This window comes from Pinus tabuliformis, chromosome 4_1 (assembly GCF_031772625.1).
Source record: "Pinus tabuliformis cultivar Carrire ecotype Pingquan chromosome 4_1, CPIR1, whole genome shotgun sequence".
Taxonomy (NCBI): Eukaryota; Viridiplantae; Streptophyta; class Pinopsida; order Pinales; family Pinaceae; genus Pinus; species Pinus tabuliformis.
The window spans coordinates 592,346,192-592,357,152 of record NC_142303.1 but is presented as its reverse complement, the minus strand read 5'-3'; the positions used below and the strand labels follow the sequence as shown (position 1 = coordinate 592,357,152).

The following is a 10,961-nucleotide window of genomic DNA, read 5'->3' as shown; positions in this document are numbered from 1 at the left end:
GAACTTCACCACATAAATAACCATTAAAGCAGATTGCAAAAAGCACCTCCTTAATGTTTTAGTTTTCCTAAAAGCATGTATTATGGACTAAAACCAACCTCCTTAGAACGGATTATGTCTTGTGGACACAAAGATAATAACTGCATTGGACCCAAGTTGTCATCTTCAATGACCTTCTCACCGAAGCAGGCTGTTTTGCAATGTCGCTCAAGATCCAACACCAGAGAACAAGATGGATACCACTGCTAACAACTACAATATCTTCATCCTCCTTGGCAGAATAAGAAAGCTGGATATAAAAGAACTGCTGTCTAGTTCTCCAATATCTTCACCCCCCTTGGCAGAATAAAGCTGGCAATAAAAGACATTTGAGATCGAATCTGGCGAAGATAAAGTATGGAAAGTTGTATTGAGATAAACACTGACATGACATGCTCTGGATTTGCAGTGGAATGCTCAACTGACCTCCGACTATTATTGTTGAAATCGATAATCAGCATGCCTCTTCTGTCATAGTTTGAATCCCATATTAACTATTAGATGAAAGGCTGAAAGACTGGTGGAATTAATGACAGCTGGTGGTTGAAATGCCATTTCCATATGGTAGAAGATAATCACTACCGGTGTGACTTGTGCACTCTCCCTTTTATCATTCTCTATTGCATCAAAAAAAGTTGTCTGTCTGACTTTCTAAAGAAATAATTTTGAAAAACATTGAAACTCTTCAAGGATATAATTAATGGAATCATCAGATATCCAGAGGGCTCAAAGTGGGGTGTGAGGCACCCACGTTCTATTTTCATTATCCAAAATATTCCTGGTATAAGCCCTGGAGGAACCAATGGATATGAGCATTGATTTACACCTCAGAAGGCTCAAAGTGGGGTGTGAGGCACCCATGTCCTATTTTCATTATCCAAAATATTCCTGGCATAAGCCCCAGAGGAACCAATGGATATGAGCATTGATCTGCCCCTCTTACAGGGGATAGATGTTGTGGCTGTGCAGTCTACTCAAAGTGGGGTGTGAGGCACCCACGTCCTATTTTCATTATCCAAAATATTCCTGGTAGAAGCCCTGGAGGAACCAATGGATATGAGCACCAATCTGCACCTCTTACAGGGGATAGATGTGGTGGTTGCACAGTATATTATCCAAAATATTCCTGGTAAAAGCCCTGGAGGAACCAATGGATATGAGCACCAATCTGCACTTCTTACAGGGGGTAGATGTGGTGGTTGCGCAGTATGCTGAGCCGCTGAAGGGGTTTGGGTAGACAGTGATACATGATAAAGGTGAAATTCCTATAAACCCTTGGCATTATGCATATTCCAGTAAAAAGGAGGATACATTTCTTCAACTATCTTGATGAAGCTCTAGCACTCATTTTAGAGTGTGTTTTTTTCTTTTTTAAGCTTGAAGCTCTAGCACTCATTTTAGAGTGTCTGTTTTTTTCTTTCTTTTCTTTTTTTAAGCTTGACCTCAATACCGTCCTTCAAACAAAGAAAAAGGTGGAGGGTAGATTCCTGCTTATTATTGTAATAAGCATTTTTCTTTTTTTAAGCTTGACCTCAATACCGTCCTTCAAACAAAGAAAAAGGTGGAGGGTAGATTCCTTCTTATTATTGTAATAAGGGTTCGTCCGTCATCAAGATGCTTTCCTGAAAATCAGACGCTGCTGGTCGGAGGGAATGCCTTCTTTGGCCTGGATCTTATCTTTTACATCTTTACCGGTGTCAAAGCTCTCAAAGCTCTCAACCTCGAGAGTTATGGTCTTAATAAGAGTTTTGACAAACATCTGCATCTTGAAACTGGAATGTAACCAACAGATATACCTGTAAATCATCACAAGCAATTTTTTTGGTCAAAATTGTTTATTTATCAACATATTATGAAAAAGCAAAACCAAATTCCATAAGAAAATGAGAAACCATTTCCTCCCAAGGATGACAAATGCAATTCATAAACTAAAAGGAAAAACTCTCATCAAGATGCTTTCCTGCGAAGATCAGACACTGCTGGTCAAAGGGAATGCCTTCTTTGGCCTGGATCTTATCTTTTACATCTTTACCGGTGTCAAAGCTCTCAAGGCTCTCAACCTCGAGAGTTATGGTCTTAATAAGAGTTTTGACAAATATCTGCATCTTGAAACTGGAATATAACCAACAAATATACTTGTAAACCATCACAAGCAATTTTTTTTGTCAAAATTGTTTATTTATCAACGTATTATAAAAAAGTAATACCAAATTCCATAAGAAAATGAGAAACCGTTTCCTCCCAAGGATGACAAATGCAATTCATAAACTAAAAGGAAAAACTCTCCGAAGCCAAAACTTTAAGCAGTTGCCAAAAAATAACTCTTCACATAAAACAACAAAAAGTAAGAAATCTAACAAGGTTGCATACACTTTTATACGATAGCTACAAAGACGATAAAATGCAGAAGACGGTATAGCCTTGATAGCCAAATTTCAGTTCTAAATAAAATACACAAACTAGTAAAAGATTTTTCTCAAAGCTCTCAACCTCGAGAGTTATGGTCTTAATAAGAGTTTTGACAAACATCTGCATCTTGAAACTGGAATATAACCAATAGGTATACCTGTAAATTATCACAAGAAATTTTTTTTTGGTCAAAATTGTTTTTTATCAACATATTATGAAAAAGCAATACCAAATTCCATGAGAAAATGAGAAACTGTTTCCTCCCAAGGATGAAAAATGCAATTCATAAACTAAAAGGAAAAACTCTCCTAAGCCAAAACTTTTAGTTGCCAAAAAATAACTCCACTAAAACAACGAAGAGTAGGAACTCTAACAAGGTTGCATACAATTTTATACAATAGCTACAAAGAAAATAAAATGCAGAACACAGTATAGCCTTGATAGCCAAATTTCCGTTCTACATAAAATATACAAATTAGTAAAAGAATTTTTAAGAAATAACTCTTCACATAAAACAACGAAGAGTAGGAACTCTAACAAGGTTGCATACAATTTGATACAATAACTACAAAGACAATAAAATGTAGAACAAAGTATAGCCTTGATAGCCAAATCTCTGTTTTAAATAAAATACACAAATTAGTAAAAGAATTTTTAAGATTTGATGGCTTAAACAGAAGAACCTGTAAATAGAAACCCAGAAAGGCAGAAACCCTAATAGCTTACACATCAAGAAATATAAGCTACAGAAAATAAATATGACTGTCAATAACCAAATACAGTCAGAGTAAACAGAAACCTAGAAAGGCGGAAACTCTAACAGCTTACACATCAAGAAATATAAGCTACAGAAAATAAATGACTGTCAATAACCAAATACAGTCAGAGGCACAGCGGAACATAAACCAAAATTGACAAAACGTACGCCTACAAAATATTAACGGCATAAGTTGTCGGATGGTCACCTCAAATCTGACTCAGTGTGTTGGTGTTGGTTTTGGGTAGCATCAGATGTGCTCTAACCACGAAATTTGGTGGAGAGGTTGGGGCACATGAGATCTCCAATACCCAGAAAGGGTTTGGGCAGATTCTAAATAGATCAGGAGATATTAAAAAACTTAATATTTTTAATGGAGTCACTAAATCTAAACTTAGGGAAATAAAATATTAATGTGTATTAATATGAATCTGTATTAGAGTGGTTCAGAAGACATGGATCAAGCCAGATCTAATCTTAGTCGTTGATTAGTGACTTAATCTCAGTCGTTGAAATGTCAATAGGAAAAGTATAAAAGAAGGCTTGAGGATCACTTGGAGCGTACACCAGATGATTAGTCATTCTATTCTCTAGAGTAGGGTTTGCTAAGAGAGAGAATTAGTAATCGAAGAGCAACTGAGGGGCATTGAGTATAGAGAGATAGAGAGGCAGAGATAGTGTCGAGAGAGCAGCAAAGTAGCCAAGAGAAAGTGACGCAGGAGCAGCAAGTGCTCACGCAGAGGCAGCTAAGTGTTGCACAGAGCACCAAAGAGGCCAGCGAAACTGACGCAGGGCCTCCTGGCACTGATGCAGGGCCAGCGATGGGCTAAGAGAGGCTGACGCAACCCAGATTGGGCAGACGCTGGGGTTTCTAGGTCAAATTGGTGCCGAGTAGCTGCCGGAAGGATTATCCAGGGTTTCAACCAGTAGGTTTGTCAAAAGCCAAGAAGTATTACTGGCAAGGAAATTCTCTGTTGCGTAGGCCAGGTTCGGCACCCAGATTGTACTTTGATATTTCTTAATAAGAAAACCCTCAGATAGTTGCACCGGTTTTCCCACATTGGGTATTTATGGGGACATTAGTCCAAAAATAATGGTGTCATATGGTGTGTTTGTTTTTGTTTCTTTTAGTTGTTGATCTGTAACATGTTGAGCATGCACTAATGTTTATTTTCAGTGTTTACATTGTAAATAACTTGTTAAGGAAAATAACAAGTAGGAAGGAATAAATCAGATAAAGTGCATGGAGGGTTTCTAACTAAGTAAACTTAGAAACATCAACATGGTATCAGAGCGAGGTTGCATATCACAGTAGGACTAAAGGACATCAGCCGAGTGGAACAATAACAGCAGAAAACAGTTGTTCCGAGGTGACAGAAGTTGTTTCTAGCAGAGCAGCAACAAGGAAAGGTGACACAGTGCCTGCATCATCAAGGGTGAGCCAGGAAGAGGCAGCGCAGAGGCTAAGGAAGGCAAGAGAAGCCTCACGCAGAGCCACGCAATCTGACACTGTTGGCTAAGGAGGTTGCTGGTGCTGGGATTGCGCAGAGCCGAAGAGCACTCACCTTCAGGTTTTTGGGGTTTAGAAGGCTACGAGAATATTGCAGAGTGAAGTTGGTGAGGTACTGTAGTCAGAACAGTGCCTGACAGAGCAAGGCCAGAGGAGTTGCTATTGAGGGTTTCTAGCCGAGGAACCCGGATCAGTGGTGCGGTTGCACAAGACGATCAGAGTAGGGGGCATCTCGATAGTGGAAGAAGGACTTTCAAGAGGAAAATTAGGACTTAGAGGGAGTCCAGTAGAGAACTTCCAAACGGGAAGTAGAGACTCTGAGGAGTCAAACAGAGAACTTCCAGGAGGGAAGCAGAGGAGCATCATGGCACTACACGGAGTAAGAGTAAGAGACCAGGATATACTAGACGGAGCATCGAACTTTGCAGTCTGTAAGGCCAGAATCTTATCCGTACTTGACAAGAATCGTGTCAAGAACTTCGCCTTGAAGGTAATAGCTATCCCAATCGACCCCAATGATAATGACAAGTACGAGGAGACAATGGCAAGGGCCAAGAGCATGATCCTTGACGAGGTCAAGGATCATGTAGTACCACACATAGCCGAGAAGGAAACGACATTTGAGATGTGGGAGGCTCTCAAGAAGTTGTACTAGCATACTTCTGTGTAGAGAAGAATGCTACTTGAGAATCAATTGAGGTCATATCAGATGAAGAAGGGAGAACCGATTGACACCTTCCTCGGATGACTGAATGAGACCCGAAATCAGCTGATTGCTATAGAGACAACACCGGATCAGGAGCTGATGGTGAGGATAGCCCTGAATGTTGTCTCAAAAGATTGGGAGGTGTTTGTCTAGACTATACTAGGCAGAGGGACTCTCCCACCTTGGGACGAGATGTGGGCAACTCTTCGCCAGGAAGAGATCAGACGGCAATCGAAGACGGGTAGCGGTAGCGAGGGGATCAAAGTCAAGCAGGAGGAGGAAGATGTGGCCCTAGCATCTGAGGGAAAGCAGGAGAACTGAAAGAAGAAAGATCTCTCCAAGATCAAGTGCTTCCACTGTGGGGAGTAAGGTCATTATGCAACCCAGTGTCCAAGGAAGAAGAGTAAGGGAGAGTCTTCCCAGACTAAGGCAACACCAGCATGGGCAGAGAATGAATTTTTGACAGACGATGACTGTGCCATGAGTGCACACGCGCCACTTGAGAAGAAGTGGGGAGACATCGAGCTATAGTCAGGCGGACTATAGGCGATGAGGGGTAGGATCCCCAAGGTACCCAGCCTCTTGGATTAAACCTTGCTACGGGAGCCCCAAAGAAGTGTAGCAGCACTGGCTAAGTTGGGTGGAGACGAATGCGGATGGAGCGGCAGAGAGAGCGACAGTGCAAGAGTCTCGAGATAGTGCGTGGCTAGCAGGCTGCAGCAGTGCGAGAGGCACAGGAGTGTTGCACCAGTTTAGGATGGCATAGAGAAGTGTGCAACGGTGCGAGATGCAGGAGTTGTTGCAGTAGCACAGAGGTCAAAGTGGGAGCACTTGTCAATGGCAGAGGGAGCTTCAACATCAATGGGTGTCTCTAGCCCAACAGGGAAGCTAGATTGGGAGATCAGTTACTTACTTCATAGTAATTGAGTTGTAGTGTAGCAGTAGACAGCACGATGCAACATGATGAGAGGAGGTGCAGTGCGGATGCAGTGTTGGGAGAAAGGACCAGCAACAGCACGGATGCAGAGGGAGTTGTCGTACAGATGCAGCAGTGGCAGTGTCAGAACCATGGGTAGCAGTACAAGATGCAGCAATGCAGAGGATGTTGGGCAGGAAGGCCTAGCATCAGCATAGGTACCAATGTCGGATGATCATAGTAATTCTCAGTGAGGAGTATTGCTAGAGCACAGTCCTCGCTAAGAGGGAGTGTTGATTTGGGGTAGCATCAAATGTGCTCTAGCCACGAAATTTGGTGGAGAGGTTGGAGCACATGAGATCTCCAATACCCAAAAAGGGTTTGGGCAGATTCTAAATAAATTAGGAGATATTAAAATAATAATATTTTTAATGGAGTCCCTAACCCTAAACTTAGGGAAAATAAAATATTAATGTGTATTAATATGAATCTATGTTAGAGTGGTCCAAAAGACATGTATCAAACCAGATCTAATCCTAGTCATTGATTAGGGACTTAATCTCGGCCGTTGAAATGTCAACGGGAAAAGTATAAGACGAGGCTTGAGGATCACTTGGAGGGTACACCAGATGATCAGTCATTCTATTCTCTAGAGCGGGTTTTGCTAAGAGAGATAAAATCAGTGATCGAAGAGTAGCTGAGAGGCATTGATCACAGAGAGACAGAGAGGCAGAGATAGTGTCGGGAGAGCAGCAGAGCAGCCAAGAGAAAGTGACACAAGAGCAACCAGTGCTCACGCAAGGCCACGCAGAGGCAGCTAAGTGCTGCGCAGAGCACCAGAGAGGCCAACGTAGCTGACGCAGAGAGTCAGAGAGCTGACGCAGGGCCTCCTGGCACTGATGCAGGGCCAGCACTGGGCTAGGAGAGGCTGACGCAGTCTAGATTGGGCAAACGCTGGGGTTTCTGGGGCAGATTGGTGCTAAGTAGCTGCCAGAAGGATTATCCGGTGTTTCAACCAGTAGATTTGTCAGAAACTGAGGGGTATTACTGCCAAGGAAATTCTCTGTTGGGTAAGCCAGTTTCGACACCTAGATTGTACTCTAATATTGCTTAATAAAAAAACCCTCAGATAGCTGCACCGGTTTTCCTACATTGGGTTTTTCCGAGGACATTAGTCCAAAAATAATGTTGTCATATGGTGTGTTTGTTTCCGTTTCTTTTAGTTGTAGATTTGTAATATATTGAGCATGCACTAGTATTTATTTTCAGTATTTACATTGTAAATAACTTGTTTAGGAAAATAACAAGTAGGTAGGAATGAATCAGATAAAATGCATGGAGGGTTTCTAACTAAGTAAACTTAGAAACATCAACAGTTGGATATTTGACCTCAGATCTGACTCAGTGTGTTGGATATTTGATGTGAAGGGGAAACCAACCCCTAGTTGCTGCAGAGAAGTGAAGAAGTTAGCAGGTCTGGCCTCCACCACCCCTGGGAGGAGGGGAGTTTGCAGTTTCCTTAAGAGTGTCTATTCCCCATTCCCCAACGTTAATTCAGCTGTCGTCTCTGGTCTCCCATGCTCCTATGGTGTTAATCTTCGCTTCAAAATTTCTCTCCAAACCAACTCACAACACATAGCTTCCTGTACTACTTATAGATCTGCAATGAAGAAATGCAGCAAAAGAAATAGAAATATAAAAGACAAGCAATGATAGAAATAACTCCAACACCCAAAAGAAAGCTTTTCTTAGTAATATCACCTCAGAGTTGGCTCGAGGTTGATGGTCCCTTCACCTCCTCCCTATGACGGTTCTTTGTATCCCCAAACTGATGGTGATCTCTCTACCTTGGTGGATGTTTGAAACACTCATAGAATTAAAGAAAGTAGAGGAAAAAAGTGGATATGGTCACTGATCTCCACCTCTAATAGGGTGTACAGATGTGTGCACTCCACTGAGAAATTGTTCCTGCTCTGCTAATGGCTAGGAGTTTCTTTGTGAATCCAAAGAAATTGTGGACGACTTTGAGCAGTACTAGTGGAATTCCTAAACCAGAGATAAAATTTGTTTACAATTATATATCAATAGAAAAGAAAAAGAGAAAGAAGCTGACAAAGTCAAAACTACCTCTATATCTGCTCAAATTCCAATGAAATCCTGCAACACTGAAGTTACCTGCCTCCCTAAGGGTTATGATTATCCCAAAATCAATATAACTCACTTTACATGCAATAAGAGAATTTGGAAAAAAAGGTTCTACTTAGAGGAGAAGTTCTATTTGCAGGAAAGAAAAACTACTAAGCTCTTAATAAGCAAAGATCTTATGTTTCCTTCACTGTTGTTATGAGACCCATCATGCAAGGACATTTGCACCATATAAGAAGTCTGGGAAGAGGATCCCATTGCTGCCATGTAATGCTACTCATTTTTAAGTAACATATAAAGGCAGGCAACTTGTGACAATGAAGGCAGTGGCAAGGTACACCCAAACCCTATCCTTCACTTCAAGTATACATTACACTCCCCTCATGCCAGGTTGTACAGCTATAAATATATCATAAGAACTATCTAGATTCACTGATATCATAGAAAATCTTATCAAAAATATGCTTTTCTGTGAAGCTTGAGGAAGAAAAATCAGCAAATCATCAAAAAAATCAACACATGAATTGGTTTATCCTGACAGCTCAAGCTCAGTTTACTTAGTCATATCGTTTATTTTTCTAATATGTAAAAACAAAAGGTCTCAATGAAAGACATTAGTCAGTAGAGTTCTTCATAAAGGAAAAGTACGAAAGGGAGATTTGAAAATTCAATACTTTGGAGAGGTGGCCTAGAAAGCCTCATGTTCAAACATGCACATCTGTTCAAAGATGCAACAAATGTGCAAAGGTTTATTTCCATCTGCTGCCACAACCCACATAGATTATGGCTGCTAATGGGCAATTCCTAAGTGAAATCCATGAATGGAGAACAAGTAGTTTAAAATTTAAATAGCGCAAATATGGAGTATAAACAGAGAACTTGAAAAAAATGGAAACAAGGAAGCAAATATGAGCAAGAACTATATATGCCAGCAAGGTGCATTTGTACACCAAGCAACCCAAAGAAGGCTAGCACTTTATTTATTTTATCTATACCATATTAAGACAAACATTATTAGTTCACATTACAGAGAATGGGTACAAAATATAGACAAGCAGATACACTTTGGAGGCAAAACTTGCCATAACCATAGGCACCTGGTGTGGGACTGCTCAATAAACCAGAAACTGATCGAGATAGTTTCAAAGAGGTTAAATCTAAATCCAACATATCAAAACAAATCAGAAAGAAATAGGAAGATCAAGAGACAAACCTTAACAAACAAACAAAAAGCATTAAACAACATGAATCAGAAACAAAGAGCTGAAGAAAGTGAGTCCTGAGACTCCAAAAAATAGAGTTTATCAAGTAAATCACCAAAAAAGCTAGGACAAGGAATCTCAAAATCACAATTACCCTTCTCAAACCAAACCCTAAAAAAAATATTAAACAACATGAATGAGAACAGAGAGTTAAGCAAAGAGCATTGGACAAATGGAGATGTTCAGGTAAATATCCAAAAAAGGTGTAATAAAGAAATCACAATTCCCCTTCCCAGTGAGACTTGGAAAAATGGAGACGTTCAAGTAAATCTCCAACAAAGCTATAATAAAGAAATCACAATTCCCCTTCCCAAACTTCTGAACCAAGCAGGCTAACACGAGACTCTTGCCCTCAACCATCAGTGATAGTGAGATCGAGGGAGGTCAAACTTGTAATTCAGGTACCAGGAGAATTGAGATGTAATAGATAGTGAGATCGAGGGAGGTCAAACTTGTAATTCAGGTACCAGGAGAATTGAGATGTAATAGATAGTGAGATCGAGAGAGGTCAAACTTGTAATTCAAGTACCACGAGAATTGAGATGTAATGGAGAAACGGCAGTAGGGCATTGATGAGTGTAGTGTTCTAGCTAGGGTACTAGGCTAGACTCTATATTTAATATCGACCAAGGTGCGTAAGCTTAGAGGCATGGTCTAAAATATATAGACATAAAGGATTGTTGGCCAAGTGATTATGATGTAGGTTACAAGGCTTCTTTACGGAAGGCTGGGATATGTCACCTATCATTCAAACACTCAGATTACCTTACTAATATACCTGATTACAATGCTTATCATTAAATGCATTTACCAAATTAAACCCTGAACCTAAGCATTGTGTATGACTGTGCAAACCTAAGCACTGCGTATGACTGTAACAATGATTTTAATCTCCTTACAAAGATATTACCCAGAAAACCCTTGTTCAGTAAACACACAACATTCAATGATATTTACACTATATCAAACTATATAGAGAGCATAAATGAATTGTGGAATAAAAACAGAGTTTATGATGGTGCTTTTACAAGACACACAGGGATCGAATCCCTTACAGGACGCACTTCCAAATCTCAGTGATGACTGTGCAGCATAACCATAAACGCAAACCAACCATAAGCGCAAACCATATACATTCAATGGAAATCGAAAGCTATGGAAATCGAAAGCTATGTAATTGTAACTGTTATGCAAACCATATAAAACCTATTGAAATC

At 40.4% G+C, this 10,961-nt stretch overlaps 1 pseudogene; it reads right to left on the bottom strand.

Moving 5' to 3' along the window:
• Nucleotides 1–1,648: 1,648 nt before the first annotated feature.
• LOC149177358 (putative WRKY transcription factor 25) overlaps nt 1,649–10,961 on the bottom strand; it is a 115,903-nt pseudogene continuing 106,590 nt past the window's right edge.